Below are 15,583 nucleotides of genomic sequence, written 5' to 3'. Positions count from 1 at the left end.
TCCATTATTCCTGTTTTATTTTCCAATGTCCTTTTGTCTTGAGTTATGGAATGTTAAATGTTGGCTACATTTATGTGAATTATGGAGACCAGAATGTATTGAAGTGAATAAAATTATAATAATGCTGATTTATACTTTTAAAACACCAAATTATCAATGCATCCATATTATAATCAATTTGATTAATGTCATCAAAGTTTGGGTTTAGCTTTTCAATATGAAAATACTCAAATCATTTTCTTTTAGAATCACTGGGGTTTCCCACGTGTCTTGCTAGCTTCGGGATGCCCCATGGGACTGTGTATCCAACTGGAAGCTGCCTAGAGGAGGAACAATTCAAGAGCTAACTCTAATTTGATTAGCAGCACAAACTTCATTGCCAGCACCCTGCTCCTCATTCTTCCTCTTTGAGATTAAAAAACGTCTCTCAGGCCTTCCTATCTCCTCCTCACTCTTAAAATAAATGTGCTAACATAAGTATTGGAGAGCCTTTGGCTCTGGCCTAGGGGCCTTTGATGCCTTCTTTGATTTGCAAGCATACTATTCTCACACCGGAGACCTCCTATCTCAGCTCAACTCAGAGCATGACTGTGAGGTATCTTGTTCTGACTCCAAAAATACTTCAACGAAACATCAATGTTTAGAGTGAAAGGACTCTAATATGGGATTTGGGAGGGCTTTTAAGAAAACATCATTGTTTAGAGTGAAAGGACTCTATTGTGGGATTTCGGAGGGAACTTTCTTACGCGTTGTTGTTCCTTATAGACGGCTTTTAAAACAACCATTGGATTTGGGAGGGATTTGTATTGACATTTAACTCAATGATGGTTTGAAAAGCCATCTAAGGGAGTGTGAAAATGGGCATGAGAAAGTATGAGTGTGTAACATTACTCATTAAATGCACAATTTTATAGCCTGTCCAACCCAATTAAAAGCGAAAAATTTTATAGCTTGTTGCCACGCCAGTATTATCATGACAATATATATCATTGAATTCACAGTTTTTAGATTTCTTTTCCATATTTTGGACTTCACTTTTTTGCCTATTTTTTTTTATTAAGATTATAAGAAGTGAAATATCTTTGTGCAAACTTAAATTCAATATCAACTTGATTACCAATAAATTCTATAAAAAAAAAGTTCTAACTGTTTTGACAAATTCAAATTTTGCAGAAAGTATCAGAGTAATGTTTTGTTTCCATCAAAATTTTGCTTCTTAAAATTTTAGGATAGTACTTGCAACTTTGTCAAGCAAGATTTGATATAGAGAAATTAGTGGGAATAATGTCTAAAGATACACAATAAGGATTGGTTAAAGCTTTGGAAAATGGATATGATCAATCAGAAATGGGATATATGATTATGCTATTACAAATAAGATGTTTAACTGTTAATGATTATGTATTTTAGTCTATGGATTGCTAATATGTCCTTCTACTTAAACTAAGACTCTCTCCCTTAATGTATATAAAACACCAAATTATCAATGCATCCATTTATTTGTACTGGATCGATCAAGAGTTGACTCACAAGTTGGAGTATCAAATTTGGGTTCAAGTACCAATTTTGTTTCTTCTAATGCAAAGGATTAGACAAATTGATGCTTTTTGTACAGCTACAAGTTATAATTACAAATATAACAAATCATTTTCCTATTAAAAATGTATCCACAAATCACATGTATGGAAAAATTAAGTCTATTCATACTACTAATAATATTTCTAGCTACAAGAACAAAATCCATCATCAAATGACAAGAATTATAATACAGAAGAAAGCAAGTGCAATTGAACACCTTGTCTTATATTAGACCACAATAACCATTATTCATAATCAAATGTACGGCTATGATCACTACCACCAAAGATGTCCTCGGAATCTCAATATATCTAAGATTTTAGACAGTTTGACAATCTTTTTAAGGTATCAAAAACAGGATAATAACACTGGTACTTAAAATCTTCAATTAAATTGAGGCATTGTTGTCGCCAATAAGGATGAATATAAAGAAGACAAGCTACCCCCAGGAAGGAAATAATATAAGATCCGATAAAGCTTGCAACGAAGACTTGAGGATCTACTTCATACCATTTCCCTTCACTTGCATTTGAAGATTTTGTTGGTGATTGATGTGACTCATCTTCTCTGATACAACTCTCTAGTGGTTGTCCGCAAAGAAATGGATTTCCTTCGTAACTACTCCTCCCAAATGTTCCAAACTGTGCTTTCATATCTGGAACTTTACCTGATAAGTTGTTGTAAGCAACAGTGAACACTTCTATAAAGTTCAGATCAATCAATGCTGAAGGAACTTCTCCACTCAAATTGTTGTGAGAAAGGTCTAAACTCTCCAATTGGGCCAAATTTGAGAAAGTTTGTGGAATAGAACCTATCAATTGATTGTAAGACAAGTTCAATGCATGAATTGAAGATAGCTCTCCTAGTTCTGGTGGGATTCTACCTGTTAGCTTATTGCATGATAAATCCAATCCTGACATCAAATCAAGGATTGCACCACGGTAGGAGTCAGACCTGTATTTTGTTATAAGATCAACCTCAACTTGTTCACTATGTTCTATATCCATGTTATTGGTATAATCTTCTAATTCTAAGAGACTTTGCAATGTGGAATGTAATGGGATGATTTGTCCTCTTTGATATTGATTGTTATAGACAGGATAATCAAGTATCTTTCCAAAGGACATGTTGTGAAAGCAATTTGGTATTGTCCCAGAAAGAGAGTTCATGGAAAGATCCATTATGCCTATATTTTTTAACCAACACATCTGATTCGGAATTATACCCTTGAAATTGTTGCCCTCCAACGAAAGGATTCTTAAGTTAGAAAGTGCACTGATTTCATTTGGAATCCTGCCAAAAAAGCTGTTACCTCTAAGGTCCAATGTCAAAAGAGACGATGAATTGAAAACAGCTTTTGGTATTGGTCCTGTAAGCTTGTTTCCTTGCAAAAATAGGTGCTCAACATGTTGTAGATTCAAACAAGAAGGTAACGATCCTGAAAGTGAGTTATAAGAAAGGTCTACAAATTCAAGTAAACCTATATCACAAGGAATATGACCTTGGAAAGAATTTTTTCTTCCGATTAGAGTCGACAAATGCGTCATATTTCCTGTCCCTCCAAGAATGGTTCTTGACATGTTGTTGTTGCTAATATCCAAAGATATTGGGGAAGTCCCGTACAAGGATACGATTGATAGAGTGCCTGTAAACTGATTGTCGTTTAATTTCAAAGTATTCAAAGATTCCAGCTTGAAGTGGTTTGAGAAAACTTCACCATTAAACCGTTTATTGCCTAAATTCAAATAATCCAAGGAGGTGCAATTGGCTACCAAGTCCATTGGTAACTCTCCCAAAAAATAATTAAAGGACAAGTCCAATTCTGCAATTCACTCATCTCACCAATTGAAGACGGAAGATAACCTTCAAACTGATTTCGGGAAAGATTTAGATATTGTATGTGTGGAGTAATCTTTCCAATATTTTCTTGAAGTTGCCCATCTATGTAATAGTGAGAGACATCCATCCAAAAAATACTCTGGCAGCAATCTGGTGGCAAATAAAATTTACCTGTGAAAGAATTATTCCTAAGATTTAGAAATCGTAGTCCTGTATTGTTTTCAAGCAACCAAATGGGGAAGTTTCCTTTCAACTTATTGTGAGACAAATCAATTATTTCCAATTCACGTTGGTCAAAGAGAAACTCGGGAATGTTTCCTGTGAGCTTGTTCAAATTACAGTTAGATAGTACAAGGACCTTTAACTGAAACGAGAACTCCTTACTCGCAGATTTTTCTGTTTCTATCTCAAGCTTGTAGCTTTCACTCCCTAATGGAATCACCTTAAGCTTAGAGTGATTAGCAAATATGTTGAATTGGAGTAGATCCTCAAAATGATTATACCTGAGATCAATGTACTCAAGTGATGTGAGGCTAGCTATCAGATTTGAAGAGAAGTTTCCAACGAATCGATTGGTAGATATATCTAATAATCTAAGAGATGTCATATTGTTTAGGCATGTTGGAAGGATTCCTTCAAGCAAATTATCATAAAGTTCTAACTCTTCAAGTTTCTTCAATTCGCACGACTCTGTCAAAAGGAATAACATTAGAAATTTCAATCCTAATTATTAAGAATCAACAAGAAAAATCAGGTTTGAAATATGGGATTTTTAAAAACAAAAAAACATAAAAAGTAAAATAACAAAGAGTGAATGGTCAATTGTTAAGTTAAATCAACCATGGTCCTTCACCTTTTCTCACATTCTTAATCAATTGTAGATCGATAATTAATTACATAGGTAAGACTAACAAATTATATACACTTGATTCTATAGTTAATTCATACCTTTAGGTAAAGTGCCATTGAGCTGATTCTCAACTAATGATATAGCCTTTAATGAAGAAAGTGCTCCGATATATGGAGAAATACTTCCATTAAAAGAATTTCTACCCAAGTCTAAAATCTCCAGCCTACTGAAATTAGACAAACCTACCACAAGTGAAGAGAGAGAAAGTGTCAATAAAATCTTTAAGATGGCATACCGACAGATAATAAATAGAAATTCTATTTCAATTGCTACTTATTTTAGCTTCGAAATTAGATGACCATATTTTTTACTCGTGACTGGTAGGCGTTCATGAAGTCGATTATTAGCGTGAATTAAGAGTCTAGTCCTAGTCCTAATTAGTCAGGTACTTAGCACTCACTGCCATTCAGAAATCAAACGAAACCACGAAACCTCTAGTTGCGGAAGAAAGCAAAGAAGAAAAACACAAGGAGATATGCAAACACAAGAAGATCATGTTAGAGGCAATTCTAGGAAATGAAGATGAAGGCAAGGCGTTTGGTCCGTAAGTACCAAGAATCAAAGAGAACTGGTAAGCCCATTTACCATGACAGGTACATACATGAAGGCATTAGGAAAAATCTTGATTTGTTCAAAGTAGGAGCTGATGGTGAAAGAGCATAGACGAACAACAAAAGAAAAAATAGAGTTTGTTCTTCTTCTTGTTTTATTTGGCTCATAAAATCCAAAAGAAGAAAAAAAAAATGGTCGAACGAGAAGGACAAGGAGTTTTGTTAAAGATGAAAAAAGGCCACCGAAATCTTCAAATGGCATCTGACAATTCCTCCGTTATTGTACCTTTTTTTTTTCCTGTATTTATTGTTGTTAATTGGTTTTCTTGTCTAGTAGTTTAGTTCGAACGAGGAAATTTTTAGGGGAAACAAATGATGTAAACATAACTTCTTTGGTCTTGGAAGAGTTGTGTTAGAGTTTAATACGGAGTTTGATTTCGATTATTAGTTGAGTTAGAATTCCAGTGAGTTAATAGAGTCCGTCATTTTCAGGTAATTAGATGATTTAAGAGTCCTATTTGATTAATAATTCTCTTTGTAACAAATAAGTAATGTTAAGATTATTATTGAAGAAGTATGCTTAAGAAAATTATCTTCAAAGTTGAAATGAGAGTTATAATTGTAGAGTAATTTATAATGGCTTATCTTGAGAGTAAACTAGTTGACTTTTATATAAAATGGAACAATTTAATACGTACATTTTTTTTTTTTTTTTCTAAATGTAAATACTAATTTATCTTTTGTGCTTATTTCAATGAGTGTTTAATCATTTTTTTAAAACTAAGGTAGCTATTTCTTAAAACTTGAAATCACAAGTACAAAAAATACATTTATCCCTTAGTCCTGCTCATTACCTTGGAGTGTTAGGGGGCCATAGAAATAATTCCCACTTAAATCCAACTTCTCCAAGTTTTCAAAAGTCGATAATTATGCATAAAACAGAACATAGAAAATTTCAAACATGAGTAGAAGTGTCTATAAAGTAATATGGAAGATCAACATACCTTTGCCAGGAAAGGATCCCCTTATATTATTCCTAGCAAGATTCAAATTCTTAAGGGATTTGATTGCATTCAATGATTCAATGATGCTTTTGTCAAAATTGTTATAGCTAAGATCCAAGGTCCCAAAGTTCTCCAATTTTGACAAGCTTTCCAAACCTGTAATAGATGTATTAAAAATATATATATATATATATATGCAATATGCAGTGTTTAGAGGAAAAATAGCGTTTTATAGCTTAAACAAATTGGGCTACTCTAGTGTTATAGTTAGCAAGAAACAGTAAGTGGTTAATTAAATAGTAAGTATAGCCTCAAATGCAATGTTGATTATAATTTAGGGAAACACAATGATGCATTTCATGTTTCACACAATTTTCTTCGCGTACGTATTTCGGACATGATGGACATTCAAGAACAATTGTTGTTATTCAAGTCAAACCTCAATGCTAATTGCTGAAGAAACCAAAAGACCAAAAGAAAACACCACCCCTCCAATTGCCGAAGACAGCAAAGCGATGGTGATATTTTTTTTTTCGTTGAAGCTTCGAAAGCAAGGTCTAGCTTAACCCCAATGAGGTCAACAGAATCTTCGTAATGAAAAATGCCATTTTTTTATTTATTTATTATTTTCTTATTATTATTATTATATTTCTATAATACTGTTATTCTCTTAAAAACTAAAATGAAAAACTAAACTAAACTATTTTTTTCTTTTAACAAAAAAAACCCCAAATTCCATTAAAGTATTTGCTGATTTTGGCTAGATGTCACATCAATGCTAATAAATTGTAATACCTGTCACTATATATATATATATGGAAAAATGCAGTTTACCCCTTGAAATTTCAAGAGTTTTTAAATTTTGACTTCAAAGTTCAAAAATTGGTAATTTAAACCTTCCGTTTAATTTTTCCGTTAAATTGGACGGAAATTTTTTAAAGAAAGCCTGAAGGTAATGATGTAATTTCATAGATTTCCGTTCATTTAGACGGAAAAATTAAACAGAGGGTTTAAATTGCCAATTTTTGAAACTTTAGGGGGTAGATTGCCAATTTTTGAACTTTTGGGTTAAAATTGAAAAACTCCTGAAACTTCAGGAGGTAAACTGCATATATATATATATATACAAAAAAAAATTAATTAATTTTCTGGAAAAAAAACTAAGAAAATATACCCCTAACGTTTTTTAATTAATTTTTTTATTTTTTCAATTTTTATTTAAGTTTTTAAGAGAATAAGTGTATTATAAGAATATAATAAAATAGTGGCATTTTTGACACATTTTAGTAGTTTGATATACCAGTTTAGCACATTATAAGCTTCATGTAGCTATTTTTTTTTTTTTTTTTGATTTCATGTAGCTATTTAAAAAATGGTTGTTAGTTCGATGAGCTTTTTTATATTTTTTCCAACAATTTAATATGTACTTTTTGTTTTTCTCAAGTAGCAAACGACTCCCTCTGAAACAATGTTCGATACACGTTCGAATGATGAATTGGGCCATTTGAAAAAATCCCTATGGAAATGGAAAATCCGACGCTTCAATAATTTAGTTTGACGTCAGACAAATTTGGTAATGTTGACTTTTATTGTGTACATATAGCCAGAGATAGAAACCCAATTTGTACACAAGAGAGAGAGAGATTTGTCAACCGCTCTACCTATTTGTTTTTGTTTTTGTGTTTTTATTTTTATTGCTTACTCAATGAGTGTTTAATTAATCGCCGTTTAAAACTTAGAGATCTAATTGACAAAACACCAAACCACATAAACCAATTTTATATTTACCCCTAATAACCATTATTCACCGTTGGGAGCTTAAATTAATTATAAATGACTTCAATTTGTTTTCTCACAAAACCATTCGTCTTTAATTAATTTTGAAAATTTCTGTTGTTTTTATTTTATTGAAATTAAATGCAGATTTTCGAAGGTCTTTTGCTTGCTATGGGAGGGAGAGGGAGGAAATAACTATTGGAATTTGGAGACAAAATTGAAAATCTGAAGATCTAAAGGTCTAAAAATAGTTCTATGTTAAGAAAATTCCAAGTATTTGCTTTTTATTGCTTGGAGGGTGAGTGATTAAAATAAATTAATGTATCGATTGAAACAACGAAAAATTTTGCAATATTTCGAGTGGGGAAGAAATCTACATAATATTTCCTAAAACCTTTTTTTTTTTTTTTTTTTTTTTTTTTTGTGAGTCTATTTCCTAAAACCTTTGAATCTGTATGGAGCAAATTGTGAGTTGTGTCATAGAAACTACACAAGTAGTTACAAGAGCTTCTCAAGAAGATTGGAAAATCCTTGAAAGCTAGCTTGAGTACTATCCAAAGTCTTTTCTGGGCACTATGAGAAAGAGGGGAAGAAGATATTAGATCCAAGCTAGCTTGACGGCATATGATTCGCCGATGGAACAAGATATTCTTAGTGGCTTTCGTAGTTTCATTGTTTTTAATACTTTTTTTTTAATTGAAAGTGACAAATGTAACATTCTTATTGGTACTGATGTAGCACATTAATGGATCCATCCAACTTTTCTAAACACAGATACTAATTTGTCTTTTGTGCTTATCTTAAGTAGTATTGTTTAATCACTTTTTAAAAACTAAGGTAGCTATTTATTAAAACTTGAAATCACAAAGACAAAAGTCGATAATTATGCATAAAACAGAGCATAGAAAATTTCATACATGAGCAGAAGTGTCTATAAAGTAATACGGAAGATCAACATATCTTTGCCAGGAAATGATCCTCCTATATAATTCCAAGCATGATTCAAATTCTTAAGGGATTTGAGTGCACTCAACGACTCAATGATGCTTTTGTCAAATCTGTTGGGTCGAAGATCTAAGTGTTAGTTCTTGTGTTGGCTTAATTCAGTTCCAAAATGCATAGGATACTGTTCATAGGATCAAACACTGATATAAAATGGTCAGAATCCAATCTCCACCGTTAATAATGTAGATTCATGTGTCATGAACGTCCCTAAAAAATTTCAGCTCAATCGAACCACAAACGCCCATTGATCGGAGCTGTTGATCAAGACTGAACAGCATTTCCAGAATACTGTTTTACCCATTGCATGCCCTGTCCGGACAAGCCTTCCCTGGGTCCGGACCGCATTTCCAGAAACTCTGTTTCTGCTCTGCAAAGCCCTGTCCGAACAGCCCATTAACCTTTCCGGGCACTCGATAACTTTTAGGCCCGAAAACGTGATTTTAAATGGGTTAGGGCTAGGGTTTTGTCAGGGGTATATATACATCATTATAGGAGAGAGAAGTACGAATTTTTTACCCCCAGAGAGTTCGTCGGAGGCTGTGCTAAGAGATATCATATGTGGTGAGCGTTAAATTGAATCTCTTAGAGTTTTAGTTATTCCTTTGATAAATCTATGGTTGAGAAGTCTATCGGAGTTCCGGTAAAAGGAAATCATATAGAAGAATTATGCCAGATGTTCTGGAAAGGACTACTCCGGTAGAAGTCAAGTGGGTCACTTGTCGTGTGCAAGGAAGTGTCAATTGCAAAGGTCTTGTAATCCTTCTTGTATTCCTTATTCTTCTTATAGTGGATTGATTTCCCGAGTTTGGCTACCCCAGAGAGGTTTTACATTTAGAGAGTTCTCTAAATGGTTTCCTCTTCGTAACCAAATATATGTGTTCTTGAATGTTTAGTACATATCTGTATTTGGTTGAATATTAACTGTTAGATCTTATTCCGCATAATCTTTGTGAAACACCTAGACATTTGAATAGGTGTCGTTTGGAGTCGTATATAGAATTTTCAATTGGTATCAGAGCGGGTTCACTCTGTCAAAGGATTAAATTCCTGAGTGTGATCCTATATACTTTCTAGATGTTCCAAACTCTTGATTGTTTCGAAACTGTTGATAATACTTTTTGTGAAACAATTATATCTTCTGATAAACAGTATTATTCTGATTATGATTTTGATAACGAAATTGATCTTCAGGAGACTTATAATTTGTTGTTTGTGAAATTCTTTGAGCTACAAGTTATTAATTCCAAGAATCTAAAGAAACTCAAAGAGGCTGAACATGATAAAGATGAGCTAATTGGTGAATTGAGTGATTCTCTTGATGTGTGTAAAACATTGAAATCTGAAAATCATGATCTTGCTAATAAAGTTGAGTCATTAGAGAATGAATTAAAGGAGTCCAAAACTCTATTGGAAAAATTCTCTAATGATAATCTTGACAAAATTTTGCATACCCAAAAATCTACTTGTGATAAACCTGAGATTGATTTTGACAAGATTATTGCTCCTTCCTCTAACCTTGCTTCTTCTTCCAAGAAAGTTTTTGTTGAAACAGAAAACTTGGAAGAGCCATTGGATAAAGATAAACTAGTTGTTGTTCACTCCTCAAGAAGAAGAGGAAAAGAAGTCTTAAAGAAGAAGAATAAAACAACTACTACGACCTCAAGAAGTAAGAAAGGTAAGTACTCTCGTGTTAAGCACTTTTTACCTAGAAGCAACTCCAACTTTGTTTACCTTGCAAGGAACCAACATTCTCAAAGGTTCATTCCTACATGTCATCACCGTGGTAAGATTGGGCATATTCGCCCTAATTGTTTTCAGTTGAATAATCATGAGTCAAAAAGAGATTATTTTCGTTCTAGGAATAGTCATGAGGAATTATTTAACATGCTAAGGGGTGTTATCACCTAGTTAAATGATTTTGACAAGAGTTGCACATTTGTCCCCAATATGAAGAAAGTTTAGATTAAGAAGGTTGATACCATTCACCCATTGAGGGGGAGTGGTAGTGATCTCACCTAAATTTAGGTGAGTAAATAACATGTCTAGGATTTGTTGTTTTGCTTATTTTTGAAAATCGTAGAGCATGTTGTTTTTCTTTGTTTTGCAATTTTTTTTTTTTTTTTTTTTTTTTTTTTGCATTCTAGTTTATGCATTGCAATTTTTTTTGTTTTTACACTTTTTGTGTGAATAGTGTATACATGTTTGTTTGGAGATTCTTGTTATGAGGTATATTCATAAAGGACTTTTAATTCATATGTTATGATCTTTGAAAGATTTATAGATGAGATGTTGTGTGCGGACCACCAAAATTTTTGTCTACTTGTTAATTAAGTGTTCATGAATGTGTAGTGTCGTGTGAAGACTTAGAAGTAATTATTAAACCAAATCATTATTTTATAGTCGGACCTATAAGATGTGATGAAAGTTTAATGCTAAAAGACATTCGTGTATTGCATGTTGTAATCTCAATTTAAGCATGTTGTTTTTTCTTTTTGTATTGCATTTTAGTTTGTTTTGCATTTTTTTTTTTTTTGTTTGTGTGCATTTCTTTTGTGAAAAATTTCAAAAAGACAAAAATATGTTACTTTGATTGTTTTTCTTTTCTTTCTTTTGTCTTATGCACCTAGATAGTCTATTAATTTCTCATGTCGCTCTTATGGATTTAATTCCTTGCGTCTTGGAATGTTCTTAATATGCATGAGATGAAAATTTGTATCAATGGACTTGTTTTTGTGGTTACCTAAAGCCTGAGCTTATGCGATACATTTTGCCTATGCTTTATCGCTTGTGCACATTTAAGCTTAAATTGAGGTTTTGTTTCACTTTATTTGTGAGGTCTGTTTGGTAACCATATGAGGTTTTTGACTAGTCATATTTTTCAAATTGACCATATGCTAGTTGAACCTAGGGCTTCAAAATTCACGCTCTCTCTTTTGTGATAAGCACCAAAAGTTTAAGGACACTTTCTTAAAGAGAAAAATAAACAAAATAGTGAAATAAATAAAATCAAAAGATCATATTCCAAAAGGAATTTATTTCACTGTGTCAAACTTGTGCAAAATGTTTTACAAAGAGAAATGTATAGGATGAGAGTGGCTAGGCCCTAGTATAATAAGGTTTGACTTTGGATTTGATATACTTGTCAAAACCTCATGGTGGTGAAACTTTTTTCTCATTTTTGTAAGTTGAAAATTTTTCTCTTTGGATGGCTTACACACACACCACACAAGCATGGGTTGAATGGAACATTTTTTTTTGCTTGGGTTAAGCAATATGAATTTCTTGTCATTTCTAGTCTCATGTATATTTTGCATATTTAGAGCATGTTTGTGATATTCATTGTGCAATACATGAGTCATTGATATGTATATCATGTGTGTTCATTTGACTTTTGAGGGGGAGAAACATGTTTTGCATTTCCAGTTTCTTGTTGTTAATTCAGTCATACATTGAGTAAGAGTTTTGCTGATATTTCTTTATGATCATGCATTCTACGTCATTTTTTTCATAAGTTTTATTTATGTCTTCTTGTTCCACATATGCCTTGATGTATTTTGTGAAGTGTTTCAGGGAACATGAAAACCTTTTGTCATTCTGTGACAAAAAGGGTGAGTAAATATGAGGAGATGATGGGATTGGCTCGGCATTTTGGTTTTGTCACTGAATTGCCAAAGGGGGAGTTTGTTAGTTCTTGTGTTGGCTTAATTCAATTCCAAAATGCAAAGGTTACTGTTTATGAGCTCAAACACTGATATAGAATGCTCAGAATCAAATCTCCACCGTTCATAATGTAGATTCATGTGTCATGAACGTCCCTGCAAAATTTCAACTCAATCAAACCACAAGCGCCCATTCATCGCAGCTGTTGATCAAGACTGGACAGCATTTCCAGAATGCTGTTTCACCCATTGCATGCCCTATCCGAACAGGCCTTCCCCGGGTCCGGACCGCATTTCCAGAAACTCTGCTTCTGCTCCGCAAAGCCTTGTCCGGACAGCCCATTAACCTGTCCGGACACCCCGTAAGTTTTAGACCCAAAAATGTGATTTTAAGTGGGTTAGGTCTAGGGTTTTGTCGGGGGTATATATACATCATTATAGAAGAGAGAGGTACGCATTTTTCACCCCAGAGAATTCGTCGGAGGCTATGCTAAGAGAGATCACATGTGGTGAGCGTTAAATTGAATCTCTTAGAGTTTTAGTTATTCCTTTGATAAATCTACGGTTGAGAAATCTATCGGAGTTCCAGTAAAAGGAAATCATATAGAAGAATCGTGTCAGATGTTCTGGAAATGGCTACTGAGGTAGAAGTCAAGTGAGTCGCTTGTCATGTGCAAGGAAGTGTCAATTGCAAAGGTTTTGTAATCCTTCTTGTATTCCTTATTCTTCTTATAGTGGATTGATTTCCTGGGTTTGGCTGCCCCGGAAAGGTTTTACATTTAGAGAGTTCTCTAAATGGTTTCCTCTTCGTAACCAAATATCTGTGTTCTTGAATGTTCAGTACATATCTGTATTTGGTTGAATATTAACTGTTAGGTTAGATCTTATTCCACATAATCTTTGTGAAACACCTAGACATTTGAATAGGTGTCGTTTGGAGTCGTAAATAGAATTTTCACTAAGGTTTCTAGGTTTTTCAATCTTGACAAGCTTTCCAAACCTGTAATAAATCTATTAAAAACAAAACTATGCAATTTGCAGTGTTCAGGAAAAAAAAAAAAAATAGCGTTTTATAGCTTAAGCAAATCTGTCCACTCTAGTGTTATAGTCAACAAGAAACTGTAAGTGATTAATTAAATGGTAAGTATAGCCTCATATGCAATGTTGATTATAATGTAGGGAAACACATTGATGCATTTTATGTTTCACACAACTTTCTTCGCATATGTCCAACATGATGGACATTCAAGAACAATTATTGCGATTCAAGTCAAAAATCAACAGAATGGGATGAAGCAATTGTTGTAATTATCTTCTATGAGCTACTTTGGCAGCTTCTATTTTGCATTTGTTATCGAGTACTGTAGACTAACTGCAGTACCAATAACAATTTAGGATTTATGTATTGAATATTAGTGATTGATTGAGATTCAATAAACATCAACCCAACCCTACACTTGTAGTTGGAATTGAAATTGATATTCTCTGGATCACAAAGTGTATAACCTATGTCGTGGTTTTCTGTTTTTGGTAATTAAGATTATATATATATATATATATATATATATATATATATATATATATATATATGCTTGCGTTTTATTGCCTTGAGGGTGAGTGACATATTTTTTTTAAAAAAATATGGTATAATTATCCATTATGTTGCGTGGGGAAGAAATCTATATAACATTTCCTAAATTCTTTGAGCAGGAAAAATTTTAAAAAAACAAAAACAAAACAGAGAATTGAATGCAGATGGAGAAAATTGTGACTTGTGTCATAAACTAAATAAGTAGTTTAATAGAAATTTGAATGATGTGTGTAAAGTGGTTATGAAGTTATTGAAAATTTCAAACTTAAGTCTCTCTCTCTCATTACCTTGGATTGTCAGGGAGCCATTGAGCCCATTACCACTTAAATCCAACTTCTCCAAGTTTTCAAAAGCTAATAATTCTACGTAAAACAAAACATAGAAAATTTCAAATATGACTGGAACTGCTTGCAATTTCTATAAAGTAATACTAAAGATCAACATATGTACCTTTGATTGGAAATGATCCTTCAATGGAGTTATAACGGAGATTCAGATTCTTAAGGGATTTGATTGGAGGCAATGATTCTATGATGCTTCTGTTTAAAAAGTGAATTAAGGTAATTCGGAGTAAACTCTTAATAGCTGAAACATTAGGACCAGTACTTCAATACCCCCATTGTGCTAACGGGAGAACTCCTATTTAACAAAGACGATGTGAAGCCAAAACTGCCTCTCTTTGTATTAGATTAAACTGACATAGATGGGAGCATTAGTGACTTGGCACTAAAAGAAACATCCACCTTAACATATTAATGTATGGATATTTATGATCCAGCCTCGAGGCAAGATCTCTATTTGTTCCCTAAGAACAAATAAACAAATAAAAATCCCAGAGGGAGGATGAGAAGTTTTTATGTATGGTTTTGAAGTCTTAGTCAGAAAAGTATCCTGTGAATAAATAGACTATACTTAAGGAGCCATATAACCAAGTGCCCCTGTCTCCCCAGTCATGTCATTAGGATTTGAAGCCTCAACACGAGCAACCCAAAAATCGGAGATTTTTACTGTAGTTTTCTTGTCCAATAGCATCTTCTGTCTTTACATCTCTGTGAACAATCTTCTGCGAGTGAAGGTAACTCAACCTAAAAGATATAAGTACATATTAGCATTCCAAGAGGTAGATAGAAAAATTCCAAGTCATACGTATTTTTGAAATGGAACCACAAAGATTATGAAGAACAAAAGGATTACAAACACTAATCAACATACAGATGGTGGGTACCCTCTCAAGCTGGATGACGAGCTTAAAAGCTAGCTTCCTTCTCCGGCTTTTTATGAGGTAAGATTTCAGAGCACCCCCAGGAAGATATTCCACAACAACACAACAGACACTATTTGGCATGCCAATTTGACCATTTTCAGTTTGTAGTTGTAGTTCTGATGAGCCCATTGTTGCTCCTATAAACTGGAAATTCAAAGACCAGAATGTCAAGTAAGAAAAAGTAAAACGAAGGATGGCAGTAATATTAGTAAGTTTATACTATTTTCTGCAACAAAAAAAAAAAAAAAAAAAAAAAAGGAATAAACCTTACATGTATCTTCGAAGCAGTCTAAAATTCCAAAACATTCAAATGCATTCACTCTTTTAAGCAATCTCTAAATTCCAATCAATCCAGAGTGCAATGGTTCTCAAATTTCCACTGCGCCGTTGGGTGGCAAGAGATGCA

At 33.3% G+C, this 15,583-nt stretch overlaps 1 pseudogene; it reads right to left on the bottom strand.

Moving 5' to 3' along the window:
* The window catches only part of LOC148583339 (uncharacterized), a 52,833-nt pseudogene extending 37,527 nt beyond the window's left edge, over window positions 1–15,306 (bottom strand).
* Between the last annotated feature and the right edge of the window lie 277 nt (window positions 15,307–15,583).

The sequence above is a fragment of the Corylus avellana genome, chromosome 10, assembly GCF_965113065.1.
Source record: "Corylus avellana chromosome 10, dhCorAvel1.hap1.2, whole genome shotgun sequence".
NCBI lineage: Eukaryota > Viridiplantae > Streptophyta > Magnoliopsida > Fagales > Betulaceae > Corylus > Corylus avellana.
Note: the sequence above shows the minus strand (reverse complement) of the source record. Positions and strands in the feature narration are given on the sequence as shown.